The sequence below is a fragment of the Perognathus longimembris genome, chromosome 1 (assembly GCF_023159225.1).
Source record: "Perognathus longimembris pacificus isolate PPM17 chromosome 1, ASM2315922v1, whole genome shotgun sequence".
In the NCBI taxonomy this organism is placed as follows: domain Eukaryota; kingdom Metazoa; phylum Chordata; class Mammalia; order Rodentia; family Heteromyidae; genus Perognathus; species Perognathus longimembris.
This window is the reverse complement of record NC_063161.1, coordinates 23,086,384-23,107,281: the sequence shown is the minus strand read 5'-3', so window position 1 is coordinate 23,107,281 and position 20,898 is coordinate 23,086,384. Positions and strand designations below refer to the sequence as shown.

Below are 20,898 nucleotides of genomic sequence, written 5' to 3'. Positions count from 1 at the left end.
TCCACCTTCCATTGAAGATCCTTTTCCTCTCTAGGCAGTCCTTTGCAGTCAGTCCAACCATTTCCTTTTAGCTTCTTAGGCCTAAATGTAGTCAAAGTTTTTGCTAATTCCATAGTATGTCAATCACTGATCAGAAGAGAAGTACTCTGACATATAAAGGACACTTTTTAACATCATTGGACACTTTTGTAGACTCAAATGAAGCGTCATCAGTTTGAGCTACATCCAAGTTCTGATAAACATCCTAGGTTATAGCTACTTCAGAATTGTTATCTATAAGCAAGTTAATGCATATAGCATAGATAAGTGAACTCTAACTAGACTAATAAAGCAAATAAAAACAAATAAAGCTAGAGACTATATTCAGGTTTTTTTTCCCCTTGGTTTTACAGGGATGATTACATCCTAATTAGGTATAGAGTATTGCATTCTCCTTTGTAGTCTGATATTACCCTTTAGAAGTACCATACCTATTTATCAAACTTCCTTGAACTATCCTAACTTGAGTGTGACTTATGTTTCTTTCTAGGACTCTGATTGACAGGTTCAATTAACAGCCTTTTCTGTCCTACTCAAATCATCTAGTCCCTGAAACTACATTTTGCTGGACTCAGTTAATCTCGTACACTAATGATGACTGCAATCAAGCTTGAGGATCATTGTGCTCTTTTGGACTGGCCATTTGATTGTAGATACCAGTCCTTGGGCACCAGTCCTGTAGCTGGGTCAGTTTCTCCCAGCATTGTTCCTGCCCAGTCCTGGCCTTCTTCCCCTCTTTACTTACTTCCACTGTCAAAAGTATCATCAGCATTTGTAGCAGAAGCAACACTTGTGTAACTGAAAATACTAGCAGTCTCCTTATCTGTAAGCTACATGAGACAAGATTTTTTATTTGGACTTGCTTCTTCAAGATGTTAGGATAGGGCTGGGGAGATAGCCTAGTGGCAAGAGTGCCTGCCTCGGATACACGAGGCCCTAGGTTCGATTCCCCAGCACCACATATACAGAAAAACGGCCAGAAGCGGCGCTGTGGCTCAAGTGGCGGAGTGCTAGCCTTGAGCGGGAAGAAGCCAGGGACAGTGCTCAGGCCCTGAGTCCAAGGCCCAGGACTGGCCCCCCCCCCCCAAAAAAAAAAAAGATGTTAGGATAGACACTGGGAATATCTCATAACCCAGTTCTATTATGAGTGCAAAAACATGTCTGCCATATTAATAATATACCATAAAAGAATATGTTTTTCAATATGATTATCTAATGCAGTTAGGTAATTTATAATTACCATGACTTTTGACATTGGAAAATAAGAATAAATGACAATCATTCTGCTAGATTTTACTGTCAAGAATCTTCTATGCTAGTTGAAAATCCTATAAATCTCTCCATCTACAGAGATATTTGAAAATGTCTAAAGAAACTGACCCATCAGAGAGCTAGTCCATGTTTTAATATTTTTAGCTTATTGTTTCTTTTAAGATGATAAAGTTGTCATATAAATTATAAATATATCTTACATTGCACCAGGTATAAAGGATAACTCATAGTGAAATGCTTCACATATTACCATGAAATATTTTTAATACAGTTTGCATTATGAAAGCCTTATATTTTGTGTTTTCTGGTACTGTTTCTTATTTTAGTGGTATCCTGAGTTGCTTTTCTGAATTCAGTGCTTCAGCTCTTTATCTTGGGTGGGACTTTGTTTTCTGTGATGTTTCAAAATTGCTATTTATACAAAATATTGAGTTGGTAGCTTTGTGATTAGGCTTTGCAATTGTTTGTGTCATTTTTAAATGACTAATGATCTTGGTACATTTTCTACTGGGTATGTATTTATTTCTGTTGAGGTTGGCATTAATAGATTTCCTAAACAAAATGCCAGTGAGTGACCTGGAATTGACTCTAAATGAATCATTAGCTTTGAAGATATTCTTTCTAGGTCAGGATTGAGGCCAACTAGTAGCACATGTACTAGAACAGAACTGCCACTGACTGCCTTACTTCTGCGAATTGGAAGGACCATAAAAATTATTGAGCCAAATATGTTAAATGCATTTATTATTAATTTATTTCTTAATTTATCTCAATTCACTGATAGTAAAGATCGATATTGAAAAGATTTCTAATGTATTTTTAAAGAATGTATTCTAGAGCATAACTAGTGCTTTTGTAGTGAGAGGTTAGCATCGTTGATTTTCTGGGTTCTGTTTTTGTTACTGCCATCTATTTGATCTTTCTTTGCTGTTTGGGCAGTTACTGAAGCAAAGTAAGAAAAAGAAAAATCATTAAGGAAATAAAGAGCCTAAAATAATATGATAATATTAGGTTTCAGTACAGGCAGTTAAATTGCAATAAGGTATAGTGATTTTGTCCCAGTTAATTTAAGAGCTGACTGCATCCCTTTAATTTGAAGTTAAAGCATGGAATACCAGTACTTTGAGGGACCTTTAAAATTATTGTTTTAAATATGAATTTCCTATTGATTGTGAACGGTACGTGTACTTTATTAGGCCTCCATTTGCTAATAATATTGTGTTTTTTGTTAAAACAATAGCTATGAAAAATGTTACAATAACTCTGCTTCAAGCTATATTTTTCAAATATTGCTGAGAGGGTCAGCCAAATATTTAATTAGTAGTTTATATAACTAAGCTCACAATAATGAAATGATATACAAATATCAGAAGCTTGGAAGAGACAGAATAAATAAAGTTGTAGAATTGCTTACTCCTTTGCCTTGTTTTTAATTAAAAATTTTCATTCTTTATTATTTGATATTTTGCAAATTTAGTATAGATTACTACTAGTTTTTGACCTGGGAATTGATATGATTTGACTTTGTTGTGTTATACAGTATTTATTGTAAGCAAGTGGAAAAATACAAAAGAGCTACGTGGTAAGTGAGATTTGGATCTCCTCAGACATCTTTATCTAGAGGTGCAAACCAACCTGTTAATGGAAACACCAAAAGTCCTGTGCCCATATCTTAGCTTCCAGATATAATGTGGCTGTGAAGTGGCTAGGGACGGGAAAAGTATCAAATCATTTGTAGTAACCTGTCTTACAGCTTTGATACGGAAAACCTGAAAGCTGAAGTTTCAACTACTGGCAATGAGATTATTATTACAATGTATTCACAAACAGGTTTCTTTCTGCACATTTTGTAGTTCTGGTTTTCTGTTCTATAGAGCCATGCCCTTTATTGTCCAAAGATGGGAATGTCTCCAGTGGTGCTCTGTTTCTCTGGAAAATAATTTCTGACTAGATCAAATACTTGGTGATACAATGAAATTATATTAGTTCATAGACTAGATCTATGGTAGACTTTTTTGGTAACTGCATTGAGAAGCTACATTGCTTTTTTACTTTGGTTGCCTATAGCATTGGTTTACAGCTTACTTGAAGGTTTAAATATGCAGCAAGAACTATGGTTGAAAATCTCTTCCAACTTCTTAATGTGAGTTAACCTGTCTAAAGTAGCTGAGTCCCAGGTGTTTGTATCCTGCTTTTATTTTTCTTATCACCCACTCTCCCAAGTTTTTTAACATGTCACAGTTGAAACAGTAATATTGAGGTCAGAGGAAAACTGGTCCAGGACTAAAGCTGAATATCATTATCATGCTGTTGATACCATCCAGAGGCACCAACTAACTGACCTCAGCTCTGGAGAGAACGTTGAATAATTTTCAGGCCTAAGGATTGGGCACATGGTTTGAACTTGATGTTTTTGTATCAAATTTAGCTTAGGGATATATGTGAACTGCCATGATTAATAGTCTTAGCTTCTGAAAATGTGACTGAAAAAGTGGGAGACTATCAATTGCTGTTTTAGTAAAATCATAGTACTGATGTTTTACATTTACAAAATGCTTTCACATATGCTATCTCTGCTCACTCTCCTAATAATTCAGCAGGTTAGACCAGAAGATATTTCTGTTCTATTTTGCAGGTGAAAAAGATTGAGAATAATAATGGCTGAAAGATTTTCCCAAGGATATGGCAGAGCTTATCTTCTGGCTCCTCTTCTTGTTCTCTTTCTACTTTGAAACCCTGGCTGTCTGACAGACCTTCAACCAGCCAGCTAGCCTGCCAGCTAAGTGGATGTACACCTAGGCTATCCAGAGCAATGCACTAGTAATTGCATCCAAGGTATCTGTCTTTTTTCCTCTGTGTAAATCTGAAACAACTAGGTAAGCTCTTTCATTTGTTAATCATGTAAATTATATTGAAAAATTTAGATAAAATTATTTTCCATGCTGTGCAAAGGTTTAATATAATTTTAAAATACCTATTTAGGATTGTTTGTGGGCTATTATTTTAATTATGCTTAGATGAATGACACAGCTCATTTACTTAAGACTGCCTGAAGAACTATGAATAAATACGTATATACCCAATGCCATATAACCATTACTTAAAGATTTCACTGAGTGATCAGAAAGACATTTCCGTTTGTATCTATAGAGTTAAGGAAGGAGAAACAATGAACAGAGCTAGAATGGTTAAAGTCTATAAAATGTTATCTAATCCTTTATTATTATATGGGTTTGCATATGGTAGACCACTTGTATTACCGATGTAGTACTCAGCCTACAAGACATGCCACAGTGTTTATTAATGGTCTTAAATTTGTCCTATTTCTTTCTCTGACAAGGAAAAAAACAACTCATTTTTCAAAGGTCAGAGAGCTGAAGTTTAGAGTTGGAAAAGCAAGCATAGGCCTTCTTTGACTAAATCGGGAATAATTAATAAACTTCCATGAACAAGTCACCAAAATATGGATATGTGATATATACCCTATAAGCAAATATTATGGTGACAGGTACCTACTCCTATCCCCACTTTATATAAGTGTGTGTGTGTGTGTGTGTGTGTGTGTGTGTGTGCGTGTGTTGATGTTGGAGCTTGAATTCAGGGTCTGGGCATTGTCTCTTAGCTTTTTCACTCAATGCCGGCAGTCTACCACTTGAGCCAGAGATCCACCTCAGGTTTTTGTTGTTGTAGTTGTTTAATTGGATATAAGAGTCTTAGGGAATTTCCTGCCAGGGCTGGCTTCAAACTGTGATTCTCATATCTCAGCCTCCTCAGTAGGTGGGATTACAGGTGCTCAGATTCTACTTCTTTGTATTCATGGATCTTTGAGGTTCTTAAGAAATGTATCCAATGCCTAACGTATGAAACTGTAACCTCTTTGTACATCAGTTTGATAATAAAAATTTGAAAAAAAAGAAATACAGAAGTTCAGAGATGATTAGCAGACAAATAGGAAATTTTACTTAGTTATATAATAATGTCAGGCATTAACCTAGTATATGCTTGATTTGTTTTTCTTGATTCCAATATATTTATTCCAAAAGGAAAAGAGCTTTGTCAGTCTGACTTGGAAAGAACTAGCAGACTAAGTATATAGTTACACAAGTGATTTTCTTCTCATACACATGATATTCCTTGATTCTTTGCTAGTTCTTAGAAGAATAATATAGTGCGATAAATAAATAGGAGAAGGACTAGGAAAGCAGCTCAGTGGAGTAACTTCCTAGCATGCACAAAGTCTTGGGTTCAATTCTTTAGTACTGGGGGGGAAAATGTAAGAAATTATGTAGTAGGGAACCAGTGGCTCACACCTATAATTCTAGCTACTGAGGAGGCTGAGATCTGAGTATTTAGGTTCAAAGCCATCCCATGCTAAAGCAGGTTTTATAGAGATTTTGAACTTATCTTTCCACTGTAGCCAAAAAAATGTATGATTGGCACCTACAGCAAAAACTGCATGTTGATATACAGTGATTTAATACTACTACAGTTCAGGGATATTATCAGTAAAGTAGATTGTTGCAGGATGCCTTGAGGATTTAAGCATCTGGTGAAATATTTATAAATCACAAAATGGTCATGTTGGCAGTTTCTCATAGACTGTATACTGATACTGAAGCACAAGAAGACTAAACTATGGAGGTAGTAAAAAAAATTCTATGATTTTCAGTGCTTTTGAATTTTAAGTCAGCATTATGAATGAAAGACAGCATTAATGAGAAGGTGAAGAAGTAGAGATGAGTAGTAGTAGTCTTAAACCCCAAATTTCAGGTCTGAAGAAATATATTTGATTTCTAGGCTCTGCTAGAAAGTCCAAATGTCCAAGTAATATGCGACATTGTCCATAATTGTAGAAGTAGCAAACATGGATTCCAAACACGTGGGTAGAATGGAGCACATTAGCAATATTATGGAGATCAAAACTCTTCCCTGTCTATTAGCTTATTCATTTTTGTTATTTTAATGTGTAGATATTACGGTTCTTGATTTTTTTTTAAGAAGACATGCAGGGGTGGGGATGTAGCTCAGTAGCACAATACCTGCCTAACATATAAAATATCTTTGGTTCAAACCTCAGGACGGAAAATTAAAAAATTCAGAACATAGAAGCCATCCTGATTGAGATTTTCTTGATCATGTGACATTTGTAATGTCAGCTGAAGCCTTAACTCAATTACCATAAAAAAATTTAAAAATGATTTTGAGCTCTTATATTTCAAATTATTTATACTTATACTTCCATCCCCCATTTTTTTTGTTGTTAGTAGGGAAGCTCATATAATTAAGAGAAAAATCTTGTCCAGAGACATTGAACTCTGTTACTTGTAGACTTTGGATGTCATGGAATTTTGACTTACCCGTAGTTTACTCTTTGTTCCAATAGAGACAGCCTGGAAATAGTGGCAAAGTTTAAAAGTGACTAGTTAGGGCAATAGAAACAACCAAAGCAACAGAATATATGATGACTTTTAGCTTTCTACCTTGGTCTGACAGCAAAGTCATACTCTATAAGTCTTCTCTTATTTTGTATATTAGAATTTCAACATTAGACCTGTGTATCCTTCATTGAACAATATTATTCAACATTGAGGGTATCCAAATAAATCTATATTTAATAGGTCTCAGATAACTGTTCTGGCCTTGAAATAGACTGTTCCAATGCAACATTCATCTAGAGGTACAATAAGCCATAATGTATTTCATTATATAGAAATGTATAATTTTGGATTGATATATTAACTGGCATTACAAACAACCATTAGAGTACAACTGTGGTGCTTCAAAGCAGGAATATCTGATGGATATTGAGAGTCAAAGAACTTCCTTTTATCTCACCTTGAACAGTTGTCTGGGTGATCTCTTTGGTTCCATTAAAAAGAAAATAGAATCATGTTCCGATGTTTCTACCTTGTCTATTTAACTCAAAGTTTCTATTTAATCAATCAATGTGTCCTTTAAGTATTCAAGCCTATTTGTGTGATATATGATAAAAATGGCATTAAGGACAAGGAAAATTTTTAGTTCAGTAGCTCTTCAAAGATCATTATGTAAGTTTTGATTTTTTTCCTAGACATTGTTTTATATACATTGTCCATTGTATATTTAAATATACATCTTGGATTTAGAAAACTGTATGTTTTCTGAATTTTCTTAAATGAGCAAAAACATGGATTGAAAAGTCAATGAAAGATACAATTATAGTATGCTTAATTTGGGACTAAATAGTTATTAAAATGTCTAGTAAAGTTTCACTACCTACATTTTATCAAACCTTGACAAAAAAATCAGCTTTTTGTTCTTATACTTAGAATTCTTACTTTTTTTTTTAGAAAAGTTTATTTTTGTAATCTTATTATTCTATTCCTAAATGATAGGGTGAAAGAGAAGGTTATAAGATGCTGTTTCCACGCACTTATCCGCAAATAACATATTGAGGATTTTAGAAGTCTTTATTCCTAAAAAATTGTAAGTCAAATTGGACAAAATGTTATTGTATTTTCATTTCAACAATAACTTCTAAGAACTAGAATTATGCATGCTGATATGATCAGTTAGATGCAATTTATGATTTCTATGTTGATCATCTTGAAGGAATTTTTAAAATTAGCATTTTTATTCTTCTTACTAATATTGTATTGTGTGTGTGTGTGTGTGTGTGTGTGTGTGTGTGTGTGTGTGTGTGTTGTGGGGCTTGAAGTCAGGGCTTATGGCTAGTGTATTCTACCACTCTGAATCACAGCTCTACTTCTGGTGGTTTAACTGGAGATAAGCGTCTCATGGATTTTCCTTCATGGCTCGCTTCAAACTGTGATCCTCAGCTCTCAACCTTCTAAGTTGCTAGGATTACGGGCTGAGCCACCAGCTCCCAACTTGAAAATTATTTTTAAAAACTGAAGGAAAAAGAGAATGAACAAGAAGGCTAGGGAGTGAATCACAATTTCAAAGAAAGTTCGAGGACAAGATTTTAAAAAGAACAGTAATCTGGGAGTTTTTAGTATCTTGTAAGCAGATTAAGGCAGGATTGATAGTCTTATCACAAATATGATTTAGCTTCTGTCAGTTATTACCTGTGCTTTGTTCACTCAAGTGAGATTCAACATCCCAAGAAAGCTTATAAGATTGGCCTGTCCCGGGCACATGCTCACTGATTGGCTCTGGGAAAAAGGAGCCCTGGTTAAATTGTATACTAAGGAAACAATATTGGTAATTTCCCATGAGGCAATTATGGCACCATTTTCAGAAGATCTGCATAACACTTTAACAAACACAACTGTGTTTCCAGTTAGTCATTTGTTATGGGTGAAGAATTTTAATAAAATATTTGGTTAGTCCTATTAAAAAACTGGATGACTGAGCCATGGGAATTTTCATTTGATTACCATTGGCTGACATGTATGTTTATTCTATAAACATTTGGTTTATCAATGAACAATACCTACACAACCATTTTACTTAACCAATTTATCATGTTCCCTATTTCTGTCGCAGTCAATATTTGGCTTCTGGGAGTTTATAGTACTTTCCCATGGAAGCAGTATTTCAGTATTCTACTTGTTTCTGGAGAAAACATCTTCATCTCTTGCTCCAAAGGTGTGTTCTGATGGACTGAATCTCATTCTCCTGATCACAAGCATATGGGGTCCCAAGGAATGACCTAGGCAAAAAAAAAAAAAAAACCAGAATCTGTTTATGAGAGACTTTTGGGACTTTTTTTTTTCTTTTCAGAATTTATCTGGAAAGATACTTCCACCACCACCACCAGCCCCCTCTGGATAGTGTTAGCTACAGATGCAAGGCCTAATACTACTTTAGCAATTTTGTTAAAGGCAGAATAGAAAATCTGATACAAAGCAGAAGGTATATCTTACAGACATGCAAAGAATTGGGGCCCACAATATCATACTGGACTGGATTACTATTTCAGGACCTTAAATGAGTCTAAATTATATTTTGATATTTTGTTGTTTATGTTAGGTTGAGTTGAGGTTCTTGTTATTTGTATCTAGAACCATTTTAATTGCTACACTACCAAAAAACTTTTGTCAGTGATTGGGTCCTTAAATTAATGGCTGCAAAATCCTGGATAATATGGTATAGAATTTTATCTCTAACAATAATATTTTATGATATTAAACTGTGAATAAGGTCTAGCATTAAAGATAAGTTGGAGGAATACATATTAGTTTGTGGGACATTTATTCTCCAATTAACCTCCACGTTTTATTCAGAAAGAATAACTTTTTAATTTGTTTGTCTTCTTATTGTGTGACATAAATATATGTTTTATACAGCTTTTATTTTTGTATAGCTTCTAAGACTATTAATTATCTTCTTTTTTTGTTGGGCAATAAAAATTACAAAGCACATTAGGTATTTAAAATGTGTATTGAATTAAGTCTATAATTTTATGATTAGTCTATTTCTAAGCCAATGGTTTTGAAACTGGGTTGCACTTTCACCTATGTTCCAGAATCACCTGTATAGTATTAAAAATAGTGGTCCTCAAAGTTTATTGTATATAATCTCACTTGATAAATTTTATTGAAAGATTCCTAGGCCAACTTTAAGTTTGTTATTCAGTAATTTTTGGGTGGGACCTCAAAATTTGCATTTCTAACTGGTTCCAGACAGTACTGATGCTGCTAGTCTGGATACCACTGCTTTAAAATATTCATCCCTTATTATTTAAATCAGAATCTTCTGGGTTGGGGTATTTTTTAGGCTTCCCAGATGATTCTAATGGAGAGTCAGGATGGGAACCATTGTCCAAAACAGAGAGCATGACTGACTTCTATTTCCTGTTTAAGTACTTACAGAGAGGTTCTGTAGTCCCATAAAAAAAATTTTTTTTCCTTTCACATCTCAAATGAACTCCACAGCCTACACATTCTATCTCACTAGGAAAAGTCAATAAGCTTAAATTACAAGAAAAGGAAAAAATAAAATACTAAAGTTTATTTAGGAGAATAAAGTTTAAAGTTTATTAAGGAGAATCACTGGCCAAGTATCAGCTCTTTCCTGCCCCAAGAAGAATTGATCAGCTCAAAAGAATATCTGCAATGATTTTATAAGTCATGGTCCAAGCAGGAAACAGGAATTATTGGATGAGAGGAATTACTTGCATAAGTTATAGAAGAAGTTAGAAACAGATTGAAAGACCCAAAGAGGGTCCAGAATCTTGGTTACCTGTAAAAAGCTGGAACCAAGATGGGGTTTTACAGTGGTAGCTGGAATCAAGAAGAATAAGGTGCTTTAACTCTCTTTTCTTTGTCTCCAATCAGCACGTCTTGTTGAGTAAATCCACTAGAAAGTAAGTGGCATGGAAATCTGGAAAAAAGCAGCCTTCAATCAGGTGCTTGGCTAACAGGCTATAGTAGAAGAGAAGAAAGGCATCAAATGAATTTTCAGGTAAATATACAATGACTACACTCTTCACATTTCTGAAGCAGTTCATTCTCTTACTGATGAAATTGAATGGCTGTCCATGCATTCCACTTATTTGGAATTTTAAGCTAATTATAATTGGAATTTTAAGTTTAGGTTGTACTTGCACTGCAATTTTAAGCTAACCTTAACATTTTTGTTTCTGAATATGACATGTGTATTTTCTTTGTACATGTATAACCTCAAGTACTCCCAACACTATTTAGTAGTCATCTTTCATCCATGGTTTCAGTTATTTGTGACCAGCCATAGTCTGAAAATATTAAATAAAAAATTACAGAAATACATAATTTATGTTTTAAGTTGCACACTCTTCTGGATGGTGTGATGAAATTCCAAGCCATTTAGATCACTCTTGCTGAGGATGTATGTGCCACACTTTTATTAGTCACTTAGTAAACATCTCACCTCCCAGGGCTTCCAAATTGTTAGGAAAATGGAGAACAGGAAAGGAGTAGGCCGTACTTAATCCTCAACAAGAGAGGACTATTTATTGAGGACCGGTGAGGGGCACAGACCTTCCTGCGGGATTGGAGGCTGTGCCAGGAACTGGATTTTGGGGTGGATTTATATAGGGCTTAGCAAGGAAGCAGAAAATTGAAAATAGGTTATGGTCTCTTGGGGGCCCAGGGTGATGTCTTTGGCCAGGCCTAGAGTGGAATGCTCCACCTGGTTTGAGAGGCTATTGTCCCCTGGGAGCAAGGGTGGTGTCTCGGTCTGTTTTCTTTTGACTTGGGGAATAAGGCAGGAATCAATCCTTCACAAATAGGGTTCAATACCATTGGCAGTTTTAGACATCCATTTGGGACTCAGAAGGTGTCTTTGGAAGATAAGGTTAGTTCAGAAAAGTGACTGTGGTCAGTTTTAATAGTAAAACTTGAAAAGGATTATTCTAATGTCTCATATGCCAGCTTTACTGACCCTTTCCCTTTATCATGTAAAAATGTGTCTAAGATTGGGATAATCCTTACTATGGACTTCAGAACACAGATAGTAATTTCTTTGATTTATTCTTCTCCCCAAACAATGGAGTGATTCCATATGCTTTCCAGTTAGGAAACTGACTTTTTAACCAACTAATCAAACACTGGTATCAACGAGGGTTTATATTCTCAAACTTCTTGCAGGTAGGATTCTTGTTTTTCTTACAGACACAAAAGCTCTCATTGTGTATACAGAAGAGCTTCAAATATACTGGGATTCAATTTAAGACAATCTCTTGAATTCTACTGTAGACTTCCATAATGAAGCCATTCTGAGTTGGCTTGAATATATGTATTTAAATAGCACAAGGGGTTAATTTTCCAGTTAATTTGTTTTTCTGTTCTATTCCATAGGCTCACAAAGGATCTTTCTTATCTAGATTGTCCGATATTCTTTCCTCAATGAATCCTCAATAACATGTACTTCATTCTCCACAATAATAGACATGGTTTTATGGTGTGATATATTTTCATAAAAGTTTATATCATTTATTACTAATTATTGACCATTAAAATTTGTCTTTTCTGAAGGATATTTTTAGGAGCCCTCCTAATGGTCTCACATTAAGGTATTGGCTAACAGTATTCTCAGAGTTAAAATTTCTTCTTAGTTTTAGGTTAACTCCTAGCCTCACTCCAGATCTGAGTGGGTGATCAAACCATCTGGGCCCTATTAGTGAATTAGAAATTTTAGCATCATATATTCCTTATAAAAATACTGTTCTCAACAAATTCCCTTATAACCTTGAGTCATGCCTTATTTGAGAAAAGAAGGTAGGATGTCAAAGCTTGTATTACCTGTGTTCCCTACAGTCAGGATTCACTGAGATGTCAATGTGCAAAATTTGAAAGTCAGATGTGAGTAGGAGCTGTTCCTTTGTTTTTGCTATGGGAAAACTTGATCATGGAGTATTTGGTTTTCCGAAGCACATGGTGCTTTTAGTCTGCTGGTGTGAAATATGGCAAGAGAGTTGAGCTTTTGCAACAAACAATTGCAATTTCTCTATTTTCTAAGTTTCTGATAGTAGTATAGGTATCAACTCCAACATAAGTCCATTGTTATAGCTGAGAAACATATCTTGTCCCGGAAGCTTATACCAAGTTTTATTCCTCCCACTTGTCCACTGTTCTCTGGTTTTCAGTATCAACTACTCTTCTGATAAGGTAAACTAAAATAATTCTGCCTTTTCAACTAAATTCTACTAAACACAAATAGCAATATTTCCTTGACTTCCAGAAACATACTTCACACTTAATTAAAATTATGTTTAGAAGGTGGCATGAAAATCACAATTAGATGAAAGAATTTTGCCCTGATAAGTCTGCTAATAAGGTTTAGTTTTTTAAAAATTTAATCAATACTGCACATGTATCAAGGTTTAAAATATCAACATTTTAGTAGAGGTATAAGCAAGAAAACCAAAATTACCTATTCTCCCTCTTCTTTGCTTTCCCTTCTCTCCTTCCTTCTTTTTCTTTCCTTCCCTTCTTTCCCTACCTTTCCCTTTCCCTCTTTCCTTCCTCCCTTTCCAAGTCTTCTCTTTTCTTTCTTTTCCTACTGTATTGGGCTCCTGAATGTTAAGATTGTGTCTACCTTTCAAACTCCAGATTCCTACTTTTTTTTTTTTTAATTTGGCCATCCTCCCACATTCCCCTTCTCAGCATTTTGTTTCATAGACGTCCATTTTTTTGTGTGTGTTATGATATTTATTACATAGAGGTGTATTACATTTTCCCCTCTTCTCAAATGAAGAGATGAGCTCCTTTTGGAAGGTTCTGTAAGTGATGTCTTTGCATAAGGAAGAAATCTTAAGTTTAATATCAAATTAGCCATTTAAGGAAGGATCATTCTGGTAAGGAGATCAGAAACAATGCCAGTGCTGGAAATTTTTTAGTTTCCTGTAGTTAATTGGTCCCCACTAACATTCTACCAACAAAATATTTAAGACACTTTTTGAACCTTGAAACATTTAATTTAAATCAATATTCATCATCAGAACGTACTGCCTGAAACTGATAACTGTATCTAGGGTATGGTTAACTATTTTCCACTTCCTAAGAAAAATTCCTTTTCTCCTCTAAAATAGTGTCTCAGTATCTCTTCTGGGCACTAAACAGTATTCCAACTCAGCAGCTCTCAGTCTCTGTCTAGATCTTAATAAAAGATCAATATATTCTCAGCTGAAGAATTATCGACTTCTAAATAATTTGTAAAATGTGAATCAATTATTTCAGCCAATAATTATTTCAGATAATAATCAGGACTTTAGCTTCAACTCGACTGTAATATTTCTGTAGTTTTAGTGGACCAGTAATAAGTGTCATGTTACGTCACAAAATGCCAGCTCACAAGACGTCCATTTTTAATAAAATTGCTCTTTTACATTTACATTTTTAGGCCATTTTTTGTTGATTTAATGGAACGGCATGGACTTGGTAAATTTACAAAGGAAAAAAGTTCACTTGAATTACAGTTTTGAGTCTGTGAAGTCCAAGGCCATAGTGACAGTGTCTTGTGAGAGCTTTTATACTATACTGCTGTATTTCTCATGGTGGGGAAACTGAAGGGCAAGTGAGTACATGCAGACGAAACAAAACACAAGGAGTGCTTATTTTATAATACTCTGCTCACTCTCATGGTAACTAAAGCAGTGGTGGGTCAGTTGCCATGGACTCAGTTTATAACCTGCTTTCATGGTAACTAAGCCACTACTGCATTAAATAGATGAATCCATTCACAAAAGGCTTGCTCCATGACCCAGGCATCTCTATTAGGCCTTACCTCCTAACATAGCTACACTGAAGACGAAAGTTTTAGCACATTAACTTTTGAACACTCAAACCTTTTAAGTAGTCTGATAAATATTGAACACTGAACTATGTAGTATTTCAGAATTTTATTTCCTTTTTATACAAATTTTCCCCAGAGATGATAATCTTCTTTTGATTACTTTTCTATGTAACTCTTAATTTATCTTCCAGAGGCATAAATCTCCTTCAGAATATTAAGACATATCTGTTACGAATTTATTTGGTTTTGGTTGTCATGGGGTTTAAAGTCAGGTCCTTGCACTTGGTAGGCTTGTACTCTACTACTTGAGGCATACCTCCAGGCTTGTTTTTTTTGATGGTTACTTTGAAGATGGAATCTCACCAACCTGGCTTGTCTTTTAACCTTGATCCTCCAGACCTAAGCCTCTTTGAGTAGCTAGGATTACAGGTGTGAGCCACTAGTACACGTAACATTTGCTTTAACCTCAAATTTAAGCTTATTTTTCTTTTCTAGTTCTCCTACCTGCCAACTTACTAAACAATCATTTCTGAAGCCCCTAGTCTGGACTAGGCTGTCTTCTCAGCTGTCATCTATAGCTTTCCCTGTTGGGATTCTGTTTCTAGAATTGTAAGTTTCTGTGTGTTATGGTTTATTATTTTGGTAAAACATACTAGCATTCTGCAGTAAACATTTCTTTTTTGAGTCAAACTTATATCTTTACTCTATTTTCATTTGAATGATTTAGCTAAGTGCTGAAATATATTTTTGCATTTGATAGCTTTTTACATAATCCCTGTGTTCAGTGTGATATGTGATGTGTTCAGTCTTGAGATGCGCTGAAGTTCTCTGAACTAGAATTCTTCTGGTCTGCTCTTCTAAAGAGTGAAAATTCTAGTTATTCTATAGTTTTTTTTTTTTTCAACTTTATCTATGAGGTTGGCAATTTGGATGAGGCTCGGGTAGGCAGTCCTTTTGTTCACTGTAGAGACTGATCATTTGTTTGCAGTTGGCTATGAGTCAGTCGGCCAAGCAATGGGATGTTGGCTGGATTTCGATAACCTCATTTACATGTTCACCAGATAGATCATAGTCAAGTGGGTTAGTATATATTGGACTCTTGGGTGACTTATCTCAGACCAGTCAGAAAGGCTGACCCAAACTTATTTACTTGGGGTGCTCAGAGAGTTCCACTTGAGGAGAAAGCATGCAGGAACCCTTAAGGCCTACACTAGGGGCTGGCAGAACTTTGCTTTGGTGGACTTTTACTGGCCTGATCAACAGAGAGGGTGGTAAAACCAACTCTATCTCTTAATGAGATGAGTTGCTAGTTCATATTGCAAAGGGACACAGAGATGATAGGTATTTTGCCATCTACCTTAGAATTATGTTTAATGCTGATAGAGCTTTATAAACAGTAAGGGTCTTACTTTTCAGTGGTCAGTGTAATAAGGTGCCACAAACTTGATGGTTTAAAAGGAATATTTTTACTTTTTCCCTTTAAGTTCTGGAGGCCACAATTTTTTAAAAAGTCTATCAGTGGGTTGAATCAAAGTGTCATCTGGGTTGAACTTCTTTCAGAGACTCCAGAGAAGAATCTACTTCTTATATTTTCTAGCTCCTGGTGACTGTGGGCATTCCTTGGTTTGTGGCTTCATTAGACCAATATCCAATATTTATATTAAATTTTCTATTGTGTGGTCAAATCTCTTTCTCTTTTATAAGGACAGTATATTTAAGGTTTATTCCAGTGATCCAGGAAAATGCTATTGTCTCAAGAGCCTTGGTTGCAACTGTGAGGTCTTTTGTTTTCCATAGAAGGTGACATTTACTGACTCTAGGGCTCAGGATGTGGGTAACTTTGGAAAAGCCACAAAAGAAGAGATAGTGGCCAGTGACATAATATTACATATTTGTTTACTTGGCAAAAATAAATAGCAAGTAAATTTGACCTAATTTACTCTAAATTATGAAAGAAATGTCTTTTTTTTTTTTTTGGCCAGTCCTGGGCCTTGGACTCAGGGCCTGAGCACTGTCCCTGGCTTCTTCCCGCTCAAGGCTAGCACTCTGCCACTTGAGCCACAGCGCCGCTTCTGGCCGTTTTCTGTATATGTGGTGCTGGGGAATCGAACCTAGGGCCTCGTGTATCCGAGGCAGGCACTCTTGCCACTAGGCTATATCCCCAGCCCCCTACTTTTTTTTAATTGTAATTTTATTGTCAAGGTGATGTACAGAGGAGTTACAGTTAAATATGTAAGGTAATGAGTACATTTCTTGTTGAACATTGTTAGCCCCTCCCTTGTTTTTCTTCCACTTTCCTTCCCCCTCAATCTGCCCTCCCAATTTGTAAAGTTCATTTCCAACATTTTGCCTTGTGATATTGCATTGGTTCCCCTTTGTCCTTTATCTCGCCATTTTGTTGTTCCTCTTCCCTTCCCTAATTAAGGTAAGTGCATATACAATATACAGTATCAACAGGGGATATATCATAGCAAAAAAAAGAAAGAAAAAGGAAATAATTTCACATAGTATAGATTCCTTCTTTTCATAGATATTTTTGCAATTTTTTTCTGGTCTTTACTTTTTCCCCTTTATTTCATTAATTTTATTTATTTGTTGTTTATGTGCTACCAAGGAATTGAACCCAGGACCTCATGCATGCTAGGCAAGCACTCCACCACTAAACCACATTTTCTGCTCTGGCCTTTTCATTTTATAGTTTTATTTTAAAATACTGTCCCTATGTTGCTCTTTCCTAACTTCTTCCACTTTGACTTATTATCTTATGAAGATATACCAGTATTAGAACTAGGGAAGGGAAAGGGAATATCAAAATCGAGAGACAAAGGATAAAAATACAAACAACTCTAAAAGCTATACTTACAATTTGGTGTAAACCAACTGAACAACTAATGGGGGCGAGAGGGAAAGGGTGAGGGGGAAGTGGGGGAAATGAGGGAGGAGGTTAAAAGACAACCCAGGTTGGTGAGATTCCATCTGCAAAGTAACCATCAAAAAACCTTTTAACCTTGAGGACAAATTGTCCAATAAATTTACCCCCTGCCTTACGTATGAAACTTTAACCCCTCTGTATATCACTTTGACAATAAATAAATAATTATTCAGAGAAAAAAAAACAAAAAACACCCCCCCCAAAAGTTATCTTTTCTCCATTTTTATCTGGCCGTTTTCTGTATATGTGGTGCTGGGGACTCGAACCTAGGGCCTCGTGTATCCGAGGCAGGCACTCTTGCCACTAGGCTATATCCCCAGCCCAAGAAATGTCTTTTTGTTATCTATAAAACTGGCATTAATAGAATATGAATCTTCTTTCAATCAAAGATAGAATATTTATGTGCCATATGTTGAATAATAATTCCACAAACTTATTGAGCACACAAAGACGTAGGCATTTTTGTCCTCATCTAAGTTCTAGGGATACATTTCAAGTTGTTCTGTCCAATATGTTGGTCACTAGCTACATTAGACTACTGAACACATGAAATGTGAGGCTCATTTTAGTTACAGTATATTGCCAGTAAAAATACACATTAGATTTTTGAATAGCTAGTATAAAAATTAATATTTTTATTGGCTTCATTCTGAAATAGTTATGTTAAATAAAGCTATATTGAGTTAAATGTGATATACTATTAAATTATTTTCATTTGCTTCTTTTTACATGTTTTCTTTGACGATACAGAAAATTTAAAAGGACATATGTGTCTTACATTGTATTGTTATAATTCTAGAGGTTGGGACAAGAAACTAAATGATAGTTTAATAAATGAGCTGAAAATAAAATTGGGTAATAGATTAGAGAACACCAAGCAGGCTTCTCTAGATTGGGTGATCAAGACTCATTTGACTTTCTCCATGAAATGTAAATTACAGAAAGGCATCAGCCACACACAGATGTTTGGGAAATATTTCTTGGTCATAGATAGCATCAAATGTAAAACTCTGATGTGGGGAACAAATTTGGTGGGTTAGAGACATACAGAGAAATCCAGTGAGCAAGAGGTTGTGAGAGCAGACTAATCTGAGAAAGATAGGAATGAGACAATTCACTTAATAGTAAAAAGCTCATATACAAACATCTCTATTCAATGTCTGTTAAAACTTTGAATGAGATAATTGGTGTCTGGGAGAAAAAAATGTAAGGAGGAATTTCAATATTGAAGCTGTGCAAGCTTGGCAAGTCACCTTTATGCCTCAGTGTCTCTGTGTCTGTCTGTCTGTCTGTCTGTCTCTGTCTCTCCTTTCTCTTCCAGGACTGAGGCTTCAACTCAGGCCTCATGCCCCCCCCCCTTTCTCTGCCAGGACTGAGGCTTGAACTCAGGCCTCATGCCCTAAATTAGCTCCAGGCTGGCATTTGATTTGAGCCACACATCTATTTCCAGCATTTGACTGGTTAATTGATATAAAAATTTCAGAATCGTCTGCCAGGGCTGGCTTCAAACCAGGATCCTCAGATACAAGCCTCCTGAGTAGCAAGGATTACAGATGTGAGCCCCTGGCATATGGCACATTTTCTCATTTTTAACAGGGCAGTTATCCCACTTGTACTGTCTTCAAAAGGTTATTATGAGGATTAAATGAGATAATGTACATACATTGACTGTAATTTATGCATATTTGCTTTTACAAGTCTATCCTCTATCTAAGGAGATTGCCAGAGAAAGCACTATTACTTGAATTACCCATATAAATGCACTTCATAAGACTATCATTAAATATGTTCTCAGTTTCATCAAATAATGGGTCATGTGATAATATTTGTATTTTTTCTATTAAACTATTTTTGTGTATGAGGTTAATGAACATTCTTTCTATAAGATTCTATGCCATTTTTTTGAAAGTTTAGCACAAAGAAAATGTATTGTCTAAATTACTATATATTAACTCATTAGCCAGTGAGAGGTAAAAGAGAAGGAAAAAATAGAGAATGAAAGAAAATATCTTATTTTTCTCCCTTTAATATTGTATTGCCTAACAGGATTCTCAGAGTTAAAATTTCTTCTTAGTGTTAGGTTAGTGTAGGTTTATGAAATTTATGATATAATTACTTTCCACAGGCCAACTATATTGTTATAGACCTTTCATCATTTAAGAGCTTATGACAGATGTATTCTATTATATATTGCTTCAAATCATTTTAAAAATAGTCTAAATTAAATAAAAATATAAAACATTGTCTCTATAAGAAAATGCATTCCAAGTTTCACAGAACCCTCAAGTTATGAAAGAGTTTTGTTTGGAACATAGCCCATTTATAAATTCAGGAATTTCTCATATATTCTGGGAAGGGGAATTCTTAAGTATGTTATTAAATGTTCTTTGAAAACATTTTTTTAAAAAGAGGAGCAAAGTTTAGCACTTTGTTTTTTAGAGGATAAATGTTAAACTTAATAGAAAATACTGTGCAAATTTATTTTTGTATAGAGATTACTCTTTGTTGAAGGAAAATAGAGAATATATAGCATTTCTTTAAATCTAAGGACACTTTCATTAGAATTCAATGCAGAGATTAACTGGTGTCCATGAGATGAGGCAAAAGGGTTTTACAACAAGATAATGAAGGACCTTGTGTAGCAAATATATGGTAGAGTTAGAATTTCATCCTGAAAATGGTGGTAGGGGATCATCAAAGGATTTCAGACACAGAAATGACATGATCAGATGAGTAGATTTCCTTTGTGAAATGACCTTTGACAACTGTTTGGGAGATGAATTCATGATAGTGTTAGGGAAATGAAGGCAAGAAACTGTACTTAATAATACTAAATAATAAGCTTCTTCATAACAGGGAAATATTTTTTGAGTGATAGTGAGCATGTTAAAGTAGGCCAAATAAAAGAAACTCCTAGAAATCTGAGAGAAGTTGGTAGAATTTTCTGCAATGAGTTAGGTTTCCAACTTAGGCAATGGAGCAGGTCATACTGGTGTTCACAGAGACAGCAACTAAGCCTTATGACAGATAGTGGGATTTAATACAACACAGTTGTTTGGGGTCATGTTGAAATTGAGATTTTTGTGGGACAATGAACTATTTGTGGATTTATTGGTCTAAAGCTCAGGAATAGAGACAGAGATTTGTGAGACTAAAGCATTGGTAATCATTGAACACATAGGTATAGATAAGATTTCCTAGAAGAGTGTGTACATAGAAAAGATTGTTGACAATGGAACTTTGGGGAAATAATGGTATTTAAAAAAGAAAATGGTAAGAAAGGGAGATGATCTAAGTGAGAATGAGTAAATAGGAAAAAATCCAAGGAATGACTCTTTGAACTAGGAGAGTTTTACCAAGATAGTAGTTTATAATGCCAAATGTTACAAAGATGTCAAGTAACTTAAAGAATCAGAACAATACCTTGGAATTTTAAA

At 35.1% G+C, this 20,898-nt stretch overlaps 1 protein-coding gene across 3 annotated transcripts in view; it reads left to right on the top strand.

Annotated features, from left to right (window-relative positions):
- LOC125360476 (serine/arginine repetitive matrix protein 2-like) overlaps positions 1–20,898 on the top strand; it is a 145,276-nt gene that overhangs the window by 79,689 nt on the left and 44,689 nt on the right. For 2 of the 3 annotated variants that reach the window (XR_007212762.1, XR_007212761.1), the window contains exons 4-5: positions 3,909–4,146; positions 10,593–10,719. The gene's annotated coding sequence lies outside the window, so the exon portion shown is untranslated. The remainder of the gene's footprint in view (positions 1–3,908; positions 4,147–10,592; positions 10,720–20,898) is intronic. The other variant, XR_007212765.1, reaches the window with a different exon arrangement.